General features: G+C 34.6%; 1 pseudogene; it reads right to left on the minus strand.

Annotated features, from left to right (window-relative positions):
- Positions 1 to 9,606: 9,606 nt before the first annotated feature.
- The window catches only part of LOC141552682 (cyclin-dependent kinase 2-interacting protein-like), a 107,740-nt pseudogene continuing 104,686 nt past the window's right edge, over positions 9,607 to 12,660 (minus strand).

The following is a 12,660-nucleotide window of genomic DNA, read 5'->3' on the forward strand; positions in this document are numbered from 1 at the left end:
AGTTTTACATAATGCTTCACACTCCCCTCATCCTGTTCCTATAGGCTTATTGTTCCCATACAGCCCTAGTAACTTCAATGAAGAGAGAAAGGGAATGTAGTTGGCCTTATGCTTGTTTAAAAAAAAAAAAGTAGCAGCACATCAGATGCATCATAAATGTGCTATCAAGTGATAACGTGCAAAATACATTTAAAATACAAGGGCACGTACACTCATCTCAACTCATGCATCATCATGTTAGAAATAAATTGCATTGCACCAAGCTGCTTGCTATTTGAAAGCAATATTTACAGACCTCAATAGGTGGTGCTTTCATTAAAGCTCACTGTTGCTTTGGCAGGCAACTGAAATCACAGAAATGTGAGATTTCCGGACCTGGCTGATGCCTCTTTTCCATTGCCATACAAGGCGAGAAGACTTGGCCATTAAAATCTTCCCACAGAAAATCTGAGAATTGAAAAGGACGGCTAGTTTGCTTGATAGAGTACTAGCTTTGGAGGCTGGAACACCTGGATTTGAATTTGCTGCAGATACTTATGAGTTGTATGACCCTCAGAAAGTCAACTGATGTTTTCCAGCCTCCACTTTCTCATCTGCAAAATGGAATTATTTCACAAAATAATTGTGAGGATAAAATGGGTATAATGTATATAAAGTTCTTTGCAACCCACAAAACACTGCAAATGCAAAAAATGGTATTATTTTTGTAGCAATACTACAGATGGGATGAGAAAAAACTGTAGTGGTTGATCTGTCAATCAAAAACCTTTGTTGTACACCATTTTCTAATATGGAAAATTCAAACAAAAGAGGTTTATGACATTCTCAATCTTCAAGGATCTCCATTATCTTGTTGATAAATGAAAAGTTAATATAAGAATGTTTAAGAACTAGTATTTACTCAAATGATCAAATATGTAGCAGAGACAATAAATACTGTAGGATTTTATTAGGGAAAGATCATTGTGAGCTGAAGAAGTCAGGGAAATAATTGCAATTTAAGCTGGACCTTAGAGGATGGGAAGAATTGGATTAGTAATTGAAAGAAAGAATACTTTAGACAAGAGCAATTGTGTTTTCCTTACCTAGGCAAGGATGAGACAATTATATGAGAAAAATAAGGAGAGCAACCTTATTAAGACAAGGATTGTGGGTTGAGGGGTAATGAAAGATATAGATGCATATTGGGGAGAGAAAAATTTTTGGAGTACCCTGAAAGCCAAGCAGAGAGATTTAGATTTTAGATGCAGTGGGGAGCTAATGAAGTTTCTTGAGCATGGCAATGTTTTTTAGAAAGATTAGTTAAGTTGTAGTGCATATGATGTATTGGAGGAAGGGAAGTTGAATGTAGATAGGCTATCAGGGTAGAAGACTTTAATTATTCAGATTACTTCCTGAATCCTTTTCTAGGATGTTCAAAGAAAAGCATAAATGTGGAAGTCAGCCTCCAGAGACACCTCATATTGTGAAGTGTATATCCAGTAGGCTGTTCGGCTTGTAATTCGAAGTTTAGCATCAGTCTTCTTTTCCTGGTCTCTCTACTTAATGCAAAAAAAGGTAGTTTTTGATAGGAATGAGGGGTAGACTAAGAGGAGGAATCCAAAAAGAACTTAGGATAGGAACTTCACTTAAAGCTGGATCAAAGCACTAGAGGTTAATGGTTTTTGAACCCTCCTGGCCTTTTTTAGGGCAAAAGGACACTAACAGAAGACAATCTATAGGAGAAGCCAGTACTTAGAATTCCAGTCTCCTTAATTATCAAGATCACAATCAATTATTTTTATGGGGATGTTTAATTGTCCCCTTACCCTAATTAGGGAAGTCTTAATCATTTGAACAATAGTATTATTAATATCTAGGACTTGAAAAAACAAAAGGGATGTTTAAACCTCAGACTTTTAAATCCACCAATTTGTTGTACTCCCTGCCTTGCTAAATTTCTCACATTTGAGACTTTTTGATGTTCAGCAAGTCTCCCCCCCACCTCTCCGTTCCTCCTGATAAAACATTAAATCAATAGGTTTTTTTTTCCCCTCCCTTCTCTCTCCAAAGACATTTTTGCCGGTAACTGAAATGCTCTTTAAATATGTAGAGTTCTGAAGGGAATGTCGACTGCGGTGGTGATATTTCAAATTGTTAGACTCTGTGACTTTGGGCTGTAAAATACAAGCCTATTAAAGTCCGTAATTCAAAAAGCAACCATCATATGGATGCGGAGTAGAGACAGAAAACCGAGCAGATCACCAGGGGCCAGAAAGCCAGTTCTAATTCCTAGCTTGGGTCACTGACAGAGCATTAACCTTGGGGCAATTGCCAAGTTTGGACCATCTCCTGCATGACCAAAGATGTCAGAGACCAGTCTCAAACAAGGCCTATTTTCTCATATATATATATATATATATATATATATATATATATATATATATATATATATATATATATATATATATATATTACACACACACATATGCAAAGCACTTGGAGATTCTGGGGTCAGAGAAGCCATAGAAAGATATAATGGGTCTGTGTTTTGTACCACTGTGAAGGGAAAAGAGTAAGAAGAAAGTCTACCTAGGGGCAATAATTTCTGTGGAGGCAAAAAACTTGACTAGCTACAAAGAAATGGGGCAAAAAAAATGCCCCCCAAAAAAATCCAAATGTTGCCTGGGAAGCTTTATGCAAAAGCAGATTCAGTTTGACTCATAAATGAAGTAGAAAATGTCTTTCCAGCTGCAATATTGTGATTTGTGGGGTATTATGACCAGAGTCACCTACTACAGACTAGAAGTCTTCCCTTCCTCAATCATTTTTATTTATGTAGATTAAACCACAGCAGGATAGAGAGTGGGACTATGATTTCATTGATGTAGGGAACTCCTTTTCCTTCTACTAATGCAAGTCAACACTTTCTTTCTTTTTTTTCTTTTTTCTTTTTTTTTGGAGGCTGGGGTTAAGACTTGCCCAGGGTCACATAGCTAGGAAGTGTTAAGTGTCTGAGACCAGATTTGAACTTGGGTCCTCCTGAGTTCAAGGCTGGTACTTTATCCACTGCGCCACCTAGCTGCCCCCCAACACTTTCTATATAATTTATAGTTTTAGAGAAATGCCTAAAACTCTGAGAAGTTAACTGATTTGTCCAAGGTGACATAACCAGTATGCATCAGTTGGGATTTGAACACAGATCTTCCTAGTATAGACAATAACTCTATATTCACTGTGCCAGATACCTATGCTAGTTGAAGAAAAGGTGTCTGTCAATCATTATAAACCCACCCACCTACACACACACACACACACACACACACACACACACACACACACTAGTTTAACTGCCTTCCATTTGCAATCTAGTAAGCTCTAGGGACTGTGGGTAGAATATTGCTAAAAATTGGAGGCAAAAAGGTAGATCAAGAAAGATTTATAACAGGAGGTCATCTTGAAGAAGACAGGCTGTGATAGGGGTAGCCAGTGTGATTGAAGGGGATAGAAGGAGGAGGGACAAGTTAGTTATAAGTAGAACAGAAATCTAAGTGGAAGCATAGAAGCAAAAAAAAAAAAAAAAAAAAAAGAAGGGAAGATGAGTAGGGAAGAAGGTGAATATCATCTTTGTCTCAAGTTTGTCAAGGATTTTATAGTCCTTGACTGTTAAAACTATGATTCTAAGAAGCAAGTGTATCATTCAGTTAAGATATGGTAATATTCTTTTAATTCTTTTGTCCATACTATTATTCCCTATTCTCTTTTTTCTCCTTCATTGTTATTCTCAAAAAGTATTCAATTGATACTTCACCACTGAAGTAATACCTTACCATTCATTTTCCTCTCAATCCCTGGCAATCTTCTTTCCATTCTCACCCTACTTTCTTTGAAAAGTAACCAATTACCTGTTAGTTGCCAAATTCAGTCTTTTTTTCCTCCCCTTTCAGCTAATTATGTTTGACTATTGACTATCTCTTCTCCCTGGATGTTCTGTCTCCTCTCAGACTCAGTCAGCACTGTCAAGGCTTGCCAATTGCTTTGTATCCCCTGGAAAACCATCTCTCACATATGTTTCTCCCAGAAAAGCTATTTCTTTTTAAAGGTATCCTGCAGGTTAATATTCAAAACTATGGCTGATGAACCCCACTAAAGTGTTTAACTTTACAGAACAATCAGAAGATACATTAGTTCAAACAAACACAAATTAAATCAAACAACTTAGCAAAATGACAATTAAAAATTATCTTCTATGTAAATATGAAATATACTGTCCTATAGATTACAAATCGCCAACTAGAGAAACTCATGTACGAAGAACACGTATGACTGAGAACAATGTATGAAAGACACATCTGGAGAATTTCTATTTCCAAAGTAAATATATAAGCAGGGCATTCCCATACCTGTATTACTATAGGGTTGTTAATATCTATACCTATAAGTTACAATCTATGAGCATGGATTTCATGACTACTTTGGGCAAAACACTGTGCACTGGGAAAGCAAAGGCAAAAAAACAAAAGAGGAAACATTCCTTGCCCTCAAGAAAGTTATTTTTTATAGGATATATTATATTTTACTAAGTGGACACATAAGCAAATACATGTTCATCTAAAGAGGCATTGAAAATAAAAAAACTTTGGAACAAGGCAAGGATTTTTGAAAGAGATAACTTTTAATCCAGTTTTGAGAGATGATTCTGAAAGGTGATTATGAGGAGGGAATTTATTTTGTTTAGTTATTTTATTTCTATTTTAATTTCAAAATTCTCTCCTTCCCTATACCCCTTCCCCAACCCATTGAGAAAGTAAGAAATATGATATCCATATTTCTGAACTATCCATGTTCCAGAAAAAAGCAATAAATAAACAAACAAATAAATGAGAAAAATGTTTCAGTCTTCACCATGAGTCCATTAGTTCTAGATCTAGAGTTGGATTACATTGTACATTATGAATACTTTGGAATTGTGATAGGTCATTGTATTGCTCAGTTACTAAGTCTTTCACAGTTAATTATCTTTGCACTATTACTATTCCCGAATTGGTCATTCTAGTTCTGCTAATTCACTTTGCATCAGTTCATATGATTTTTAACAGGTTTTTCTAAAATTATCTCCATTATTTCTTACAGCACAATGATATTCTATCACTTTCATATATTATAAATTGCTTGTCAGTTCCCTAATTGATAGGCATGCTCTCAGTTTCTAATTCTTTGCTAGTATGGATAGTACTTTGTTTTTCTTTGATCTCCTTGGGGCATAGTGATATTTCTGGATCAATATCCCTTTGGATATAGTTCCAAATTATTCTACAGAATGGTTGGAGCAGTTTTCTCCACCACCAGTGCACAAGCATACCTGTTTTTCATTTCTCCTCCAGCATTTGTCACTTTTCTTTTCTGTTGTCTTAGTCAATATGATGAGGGAGTATCTCAGAGTTGTTTTAATTTGCATTTCTCTTATTAGTGATTTAAAGCATTTTTCATGTGACTATTCATAGCTTTGATTTCTTCCTCTTAAAAATGCCTATTCATAGCCTTTATGCATTTATCAACTAGAGAGCTCTGCATTTCTTTAATAAATCCAACCTAGTCATATTGTATGATTTTTCTGACATTTAGCTAAAATCTCCTAACTAGTATTTTATTTAAAATATATGCATCAATATTCATTAGAGAAATTAGTGTATGGTTTTCTCTCTATATCTTTGCTCCCAATATTTAAGAATGCAAGCTATATTCGATTGATAGAAGGAATTGGCATGTTTCTTTCTTTGCTTATTTTTAAAGTTTATATATAATTAAATCTTTCTTTAAATGTTTAATAGAATCTGCTTGTAAATCTTTCTGGTACTATGTTTTTTTCTTGGGAAGCTCATTTATGGATTGTTCAATTTCTATTTTTAAGATAAGATTATTTAAGTATTCTATTTCCTCTTCTGATGATCTAGGCCAGGAATATTTTTGTAAATATTTATTCATTTCATTTAAATTGTCAGGTTTTTTTTGGCACATAGTTCAATAAAATAGCTCCTAAAATTGCTTTAATTTCATCTTCATTGGTTGTGCATTCATCCCTTTTATTTTTTATACTAGTAATTTGATTTTCTTGTTTCTTTTCTTTTTAAAAATCAAGTTAATCAATCATTGTTTTATTTTATTGTTTATTTTTCTTCATAAAACCATCTTGTAGTTTTATATCTTAGTTCAATTTCTACTCTTCTCCCCACCCACCCAGGATTTCTATTGTGGTTTTTAACTGAAGATTCTTAATTTGTTCTTTTTATAATTTTTTGAGTTGCATGGCCAATTTATTGATCTGTACTTTATTTCTTTTGTTGATATGAGTCTTAAGATACAAATTTTCTCATAAGAACTGATTAGGCTGCATCCAATAGATTTTGGTATGGTGCCTCATTGTCATTATATTTAATTAAATTAGTGATTGTGATTTATTCTTTGAACCACTCATTCTTTAGGATTAAATTATTACAGTTTAAATTAATTTTGATATATGCTTCCATTGTCATTATTGAATATAATTTTTATTGCATAACGATCTATAAAGAGTACACTTAAATATTTCTGCTTTTCTCCATTTGGGGATTTCTCTGCCTTAATATGTGGTCAATTTTTGTGAAGGTGCCATTACAGCAGAGAAAAATGTACATTACTTTATATTCTCATTGAATTTTCTGCAGAGGTCCTTAATATCTAACTTTTCTAAAATTTTATTCTCCACTTCCCTCTTGTTTTTTTATGATTAGATTGATTTGAGAGATGTAAATCAAGGTCCCCATTAGGATAATTTTATATCTATGTTTTCTCAAATTCATTTGATTTTTCCTTCAAGAATCTGGATGCTATACCATTTGGTTCACATATTTTCATCATTGATATTAATTCATTATTTATAGTGCTTTTTAGCAAAATATAGTTTCCTTGATTATTTCTTTTAATTAGGTCTAGTTTTGTTTTTGCTTTGTAGAAGGTGATGATGAGTACCTCTGTTTTTTTTTTTTTTACTTTACCTCAAACATAAGAGTTTCTGCTTTAATAGTTTATCTTAATTTTATATATCTCTTTCTGTTTGAAGTGTTCCTACAAACAACATATTACTGGAATATGCTTTAAAATTCATTCTGATATCCTTTTCCATTCTATGGGTGAATTTATGCCATTCACATTAACTGTTTATTTTCCTCTATTCCATTCTCTTCTACTTATCCTGCTCTTTTTAAAAAAAATCTCATTCCCTCCTCAAAAGTTTGTTTGATTTTTGACTACTGCCTCCATTAATCTACCCTCCCTTTTGCCCCTTTTTTCCTCTCAGGTTCTTCCTCCCTACTTCCCTGTTAGGTTAGATGAATTGATACCCAGTAATATACACATATATTTTTTCCCATCTTTGAACTGGTTCAGATGAGAATGAGGTTCAACCATTTCATACTCTCCTAAACCCCATTTCTCCTTCCAGTATAAAACTTTTCCATTCTTCTTTTAAGATCATCCAAACATCTTAGACTCACATTTATTTATTATGTGTTTACCATGTACAAGGCACTATGCTCAGTATTTTACAAATATTATTTCATTTTGTTCACCCAAAAACTCTTGGAAGTATTTGCTATTATTATCACCCTCATTTTATAGTTGAGGGAACTGAGGCAGACAAAAATTAAATGATTTTCCCAGTATCATATAGTTAATAATTATCTGAAGTTGGATTTTAATTCTGCTCTTTTTTAATCATATAGTTGCAAAATCAGGCACCAAGATACTGTTTCCCACTTTGATCAAATAACATTGTCACTTAGTGAAATTCATCTTGGGTCTTTTGGATGAGTTGACTCTTATATGTCACTTTTAGCTTAAAGCTAGTAATCTAACCTTTAACTTCTCAGGACGTCTTGATATCTATCTTTCCTTCTATATGATAAAATTTTTGTGATTAGAAAGCCACCCCCTGGACAAGCTGGGAATACAACTTTTTAGTTATGGCTAAGGCTGAGAGTCATTGCATCTAACCAAAGGCCCTAAAGAAAAGCCAGATAGAGTTTCATCAGGCCAATATGCAGTTTATTCTATAACTCTGACTATCTGAGATTATGTACTTATCTATTTTTCCAGACTATCTGAGTTGGAATTAGGAACTCCCTGTATCAAAACTTATTGAGCAATACCAATATAAAGGAACCCAATAAAAGTTCAATGGCTACTCTAAATGTCTATTATGTGCCAGGAATTATATTAAGTGCTTTACAAATGTCTCATTTTATCCACATAATAGCCTGTGAGGAGAACCTGGACTGTTTTTTTCCCCTTTTTAAAATTAATGCCTTAAAATAGCATTTTTATGTTTTTCTCTGTCCCTCCCACTTTTAACAAAAACAGTTAAGCTAGTGAAATTGATATGCCATTGACACATTATTCCACACCTCCCCAAAAAAGAACATCATATTTATGCTGAGAGAAAAATGTTTCACCAGTCTTTTGATGAATATTATTTACCTTAAATTGAATTTTTCTTTTTTTTTCTTTTTATGAGACATGTACCTTATTATGCTTTCTTCATTTAACATAAGTTCATACAAATATTCTCTAGTTCCTCTGAATAATTCAAATTTCTTGTTTCTTTTACAAAAAAAAATGTGCTATCAGTAACAAGGAGCTCTTCCTCACCTCCATCTTTCTTTGGCCTCATTTTATTCCAATATACCTTATAGGAAATAGTTTATTGACTTTTATTGTAAAGTTCCAAATGGTTGGACAAGGACAAAGCATTACCACTAGTATGTATTAAGAGTTCTTGTCTTCTATAACTTATTCAGCATCACTGTTTTGTGGAGGATTGTTTTTCCCCATGGTTACCAATTTAATGTCACCTGCTATTTTACATATTTTACAATGTTTATTTATCTTAGTGCTTTGCTATAATATTTTGTTTCTTAATTGTATTTTTTAATTCTGGAGGTCATTTGTTCATATTTTTTAAACACAGTCAGAAAATGGTTTTTGGTCTCATATTTTTGTATCTATTTCCTATAGCAGATTTTGTTTTCAGTTATTTGAGTAAACCATTTTATTTCCCAACATAATTTCTCTTGGTTTTGTTTGTGCAAATGTGTTTTAATTTTCTGTAATTCAAAATCTATTTTTAATGAATATCTCTATCCTTTGGTTTAGAATTCTCCTACTTATTATTGTGAAAGGTATCTCTTTTCATTCTCCTAATCTCACCCCATTATGTGGGTGTTATTTTTATAACAATAGGCTGAGAATCTATTTGAAACTTATTGTGGAAATATAGTGCTGATCTAAACATTTTCTGCCAAATATGTGATCAGTTTTCCTAGTAATAGTCAAATAAGGAGGGTCATGATTTTTACTGTAGATACTTGATGCATGACTAAAATCAACTTTAAAAGTTATTACCAGAGTGGAGTTCAGAGATTCCTAAGGTAGAATCAAGCAACTCATTATACAAGTGAAAAAAAATTAGAACTGTGACCCTGAAAAATGTATGATTCAATAATAGGCCCATATTATAGCATCGGAAAGAAAGCTTTGTTTTGGTATTGGGAGTTTGGACTTTAAAATGAAATGACTTTGGAAAAATTATGTTCAATGTCCAGTTTCAAGTAGCATTTTTTCCAAATCAACCCAACTATTCTAAACAAAGGGCTGATATAACCACACGAATAATTAGCTTAAAACAAGATCTTGGTTTGTAGCATGGGTGAGCTCTTCAACAATGATCTGGTTTTCTTGTTTGTCTGTTTCTTTAAATAATGTTTTGGGTCTTTTTTTTTTTTTTGCTTTCAAAATACATGCAAAGATAGTTTTCAACTTTTACCCTTGCAAAACCTTGTGTTCTAAAATTTTCTCCCTCCCTTCCCCATCTCTTAGACAGCAAATAATCCAATATAGTTTAAACATAAGTGATTCTTCTAAATGTATTTATCATTCTGCATAAGAAAAATCAGATCAAAAAGGAAAAAAAATGAGAAAGGAAAAAAAGGCAAGCAAGCAATAACAATAAACCATAAACAATAAAAATACTATATTACGATCCACATTCAGTCCCCATAATCATCTTTCTGGATGCAGATGGCTGTCTCCATCACAAGTCTATTGGAATTGGCTTGAATCACCTCATTATTGAAAAGAGCCATATACATCAGAATTGATAGTCCCCTAAGGTTTTTTGTTGCTGTGTACAATGCTCTCTTGGTTCTACTCACTTCACTTGGCGTCAGTTCATGTAAATTTCTCCAGGCCTCTCTGAAATAATCTTGCTGATTGTTTCTTACAGAACAATAATGTTCCATAACATTCACAAATCATAACTTATTCAGCTATTTCCCAAATGATGTTTCCAGTTCCTTGCTATTATAAAAAGAGCTGCTGCAAAACTTTTTGCACATGTGGGTCACTTTTCCCTTTTGTTATGATCTCTTTGAAATACAGGCCCAGTAAAGACTTTGTTGGATCAAAGAGTATGCAGTTTGGTAGCCCTTTGGGCATAGTTCCATCTTGCTCTCCAGAATGTCTGGATCTATCCACAACTCCATCAACAATGCATTAATGTCCCAATTTTCTCAATAACATTTGTCATTATCTTTTCCTGCCATTTTAGCCAATCTGAGAGGTGTGTAGTGAAACCTCAGGGTTATCTTAATTTTCATTGCATTTCTCTGATCAATAATGATTTAGAGCATTTTTTCACATGACTAGAAATGGCTTTCTGTTTTATTACTTCCTAGCCTTTTGTTACCTGTTGAAAGATAAACCATCCTCAGATTCAGTCTTCCTGAGACCAGTGACAGTGCCAATGATCTTAAATCCATGTCTCCATCTTGCATGTGCTCATGAAGCTCTTCATAACTTAATCTTCTTCCCTAACCTTCTAATACAATCTCAAAGTTTCCTCTGACTCTAAATGACCTTTCCTGATCTATGTGAAGGGCTAGGCATCCTGGGATCCCTGGGAGTACCGATTCAGTTTGCCAATTTCCCTGATTCTCCTAAAATATTCCAAGATGTCCCCAACTCCCATGACCTCAAACCCTAATATGCTACTGGATCCTTACTGCAGGGTCCCCTTTTGGACAATATAGGAAGTGCTATAGTCTCATTTCTGATCATCCTTTTTTTTTTTTCCTGCATCTCAGATTAATTAAGCCATTTACTGTTGAGAAATTAACTTATCAAAGGCTTCAAGCTACAGACTTCTTTCCTGATACATAGAATTAGCCCAGGAGAAAGCATCCCTCAATTTAGTGCCCTCCAAATTATTTTCAGAGCATGAGTACTGGAAGGAACTTCATGCTCTCTTGTTTTACTCCCTCCTTTTACATATGAGGAAACAGACTCAGAGGGGCAAAATGATTGTTCAAGATCATCCAGGGTATAGATCACATACTCAGAAAGTACAGAGCAGAAGCTGGAACCCTACACTACTTTTCCATGTTCTGGATTCTTTCACCTATTCAAATAGACATGAAAGCCACTAAAGCCTAGATAAGGATACCTTCGAGTCACATGTTGACTCAGAAAACTACATATTAATATAATTTGTGTTTTATTATATTTTTGTTTGGATAATCATTTATTTTAATATTACATTTTAATCTGATTTGGGCTAGGGCAGCCAGAAGACATAGAAGATAGAGTGCCAGCCCTGGATTCAGGAAATCTCATCTTTTTGAGTTCAGATACGGCCTCAGAAACTTACTAGTTCTGTGACCCCGGGCAAGTGACTTCATGCTGAAAACCTCAGTTCTTCATCTTTAAAATGAGCTAGAAAAGAAAATAGCAAATCATTAGTATCTTTGCTAAGAAAAACCCAGATGGGACTACAAAGAGTCAGACAGGACTGAAGAATAACTAAACGACCCATTTGGACCATAATCAGTAAAGTTGTGGGCTACATGTTTGATACATCTGGACTACATCACAGCTGCATTTTTTTTGTAAGTAAATACATTTATCTTCTGCTAGGCCAGTCTATCTCTGACATTGCTTTAGCCAGCTGTCTTTGGGGTAGAGCCCTTGGGTTCTATCTTTATCATAGCCCCAGCCCATAAAGAACCAGATTAGCCCCCAGTCTAGTGAGAACAGATAAGGAAGAGCATTGCAGCCAGAGACAATCCCAGAGCCTGCAGAGATATGGGGGTCTTTTTGTGGAATAACCAGGAGGCCAGGGTCACTGGATCCAGTAATACATGTTGGGAGTAAGATGTAAGAAGACTGAAAAGGAAGGTTAGGTTACAAAGGGCTTTGACTGCCAAACAGAACACTTTTAATTTGATCCTGAGGCAACAGTAAGCCACTGAAGTTTATTGGGTAGAGGGAGTAACAGAATGGGGCCTAGATGCTTGAAAATCATTTTAGTGACAGAGGGGAGGGTGGATTGGAGCCAGGAAAGACTTGGGGGTAGACCAGCTCACCAGCCTACTATTGCAGCAAACCAGGTGTGAGCACCTGCTCTAGAGTGATGGCAGTGTCCAAGGAGGGAGGGGAGGCCAGGGCCCAGAGATGTTGCAAAGGGGAAAAATCAGCAAGCCTTGGCAATAGATTGGATATGAGTAAAGAATCCGGGATGACTCCTAGGCTTGTAGGCTTGACAGACTTGGAAGATCCATGTTGCTCTAAACAGAGTGGGTAAGAATATTT

Source organism: Sminthopsis crassicaudata, chromosome 2, assembly GCF_048593235.1.
Source record: "Sminthopsis crassicaudata isolate SCR6 chromosome 2, ASM4859323v1, whole genome shotgun sequence".
NCBI classification, from domain to species: domain Eukaryota; kingdom Metazoa; phylum Chordata; class Mammalia; order Dasyuromorphia; family Dasyuridae; genus Sminthopsis; species Sminthopsis crassicaudata.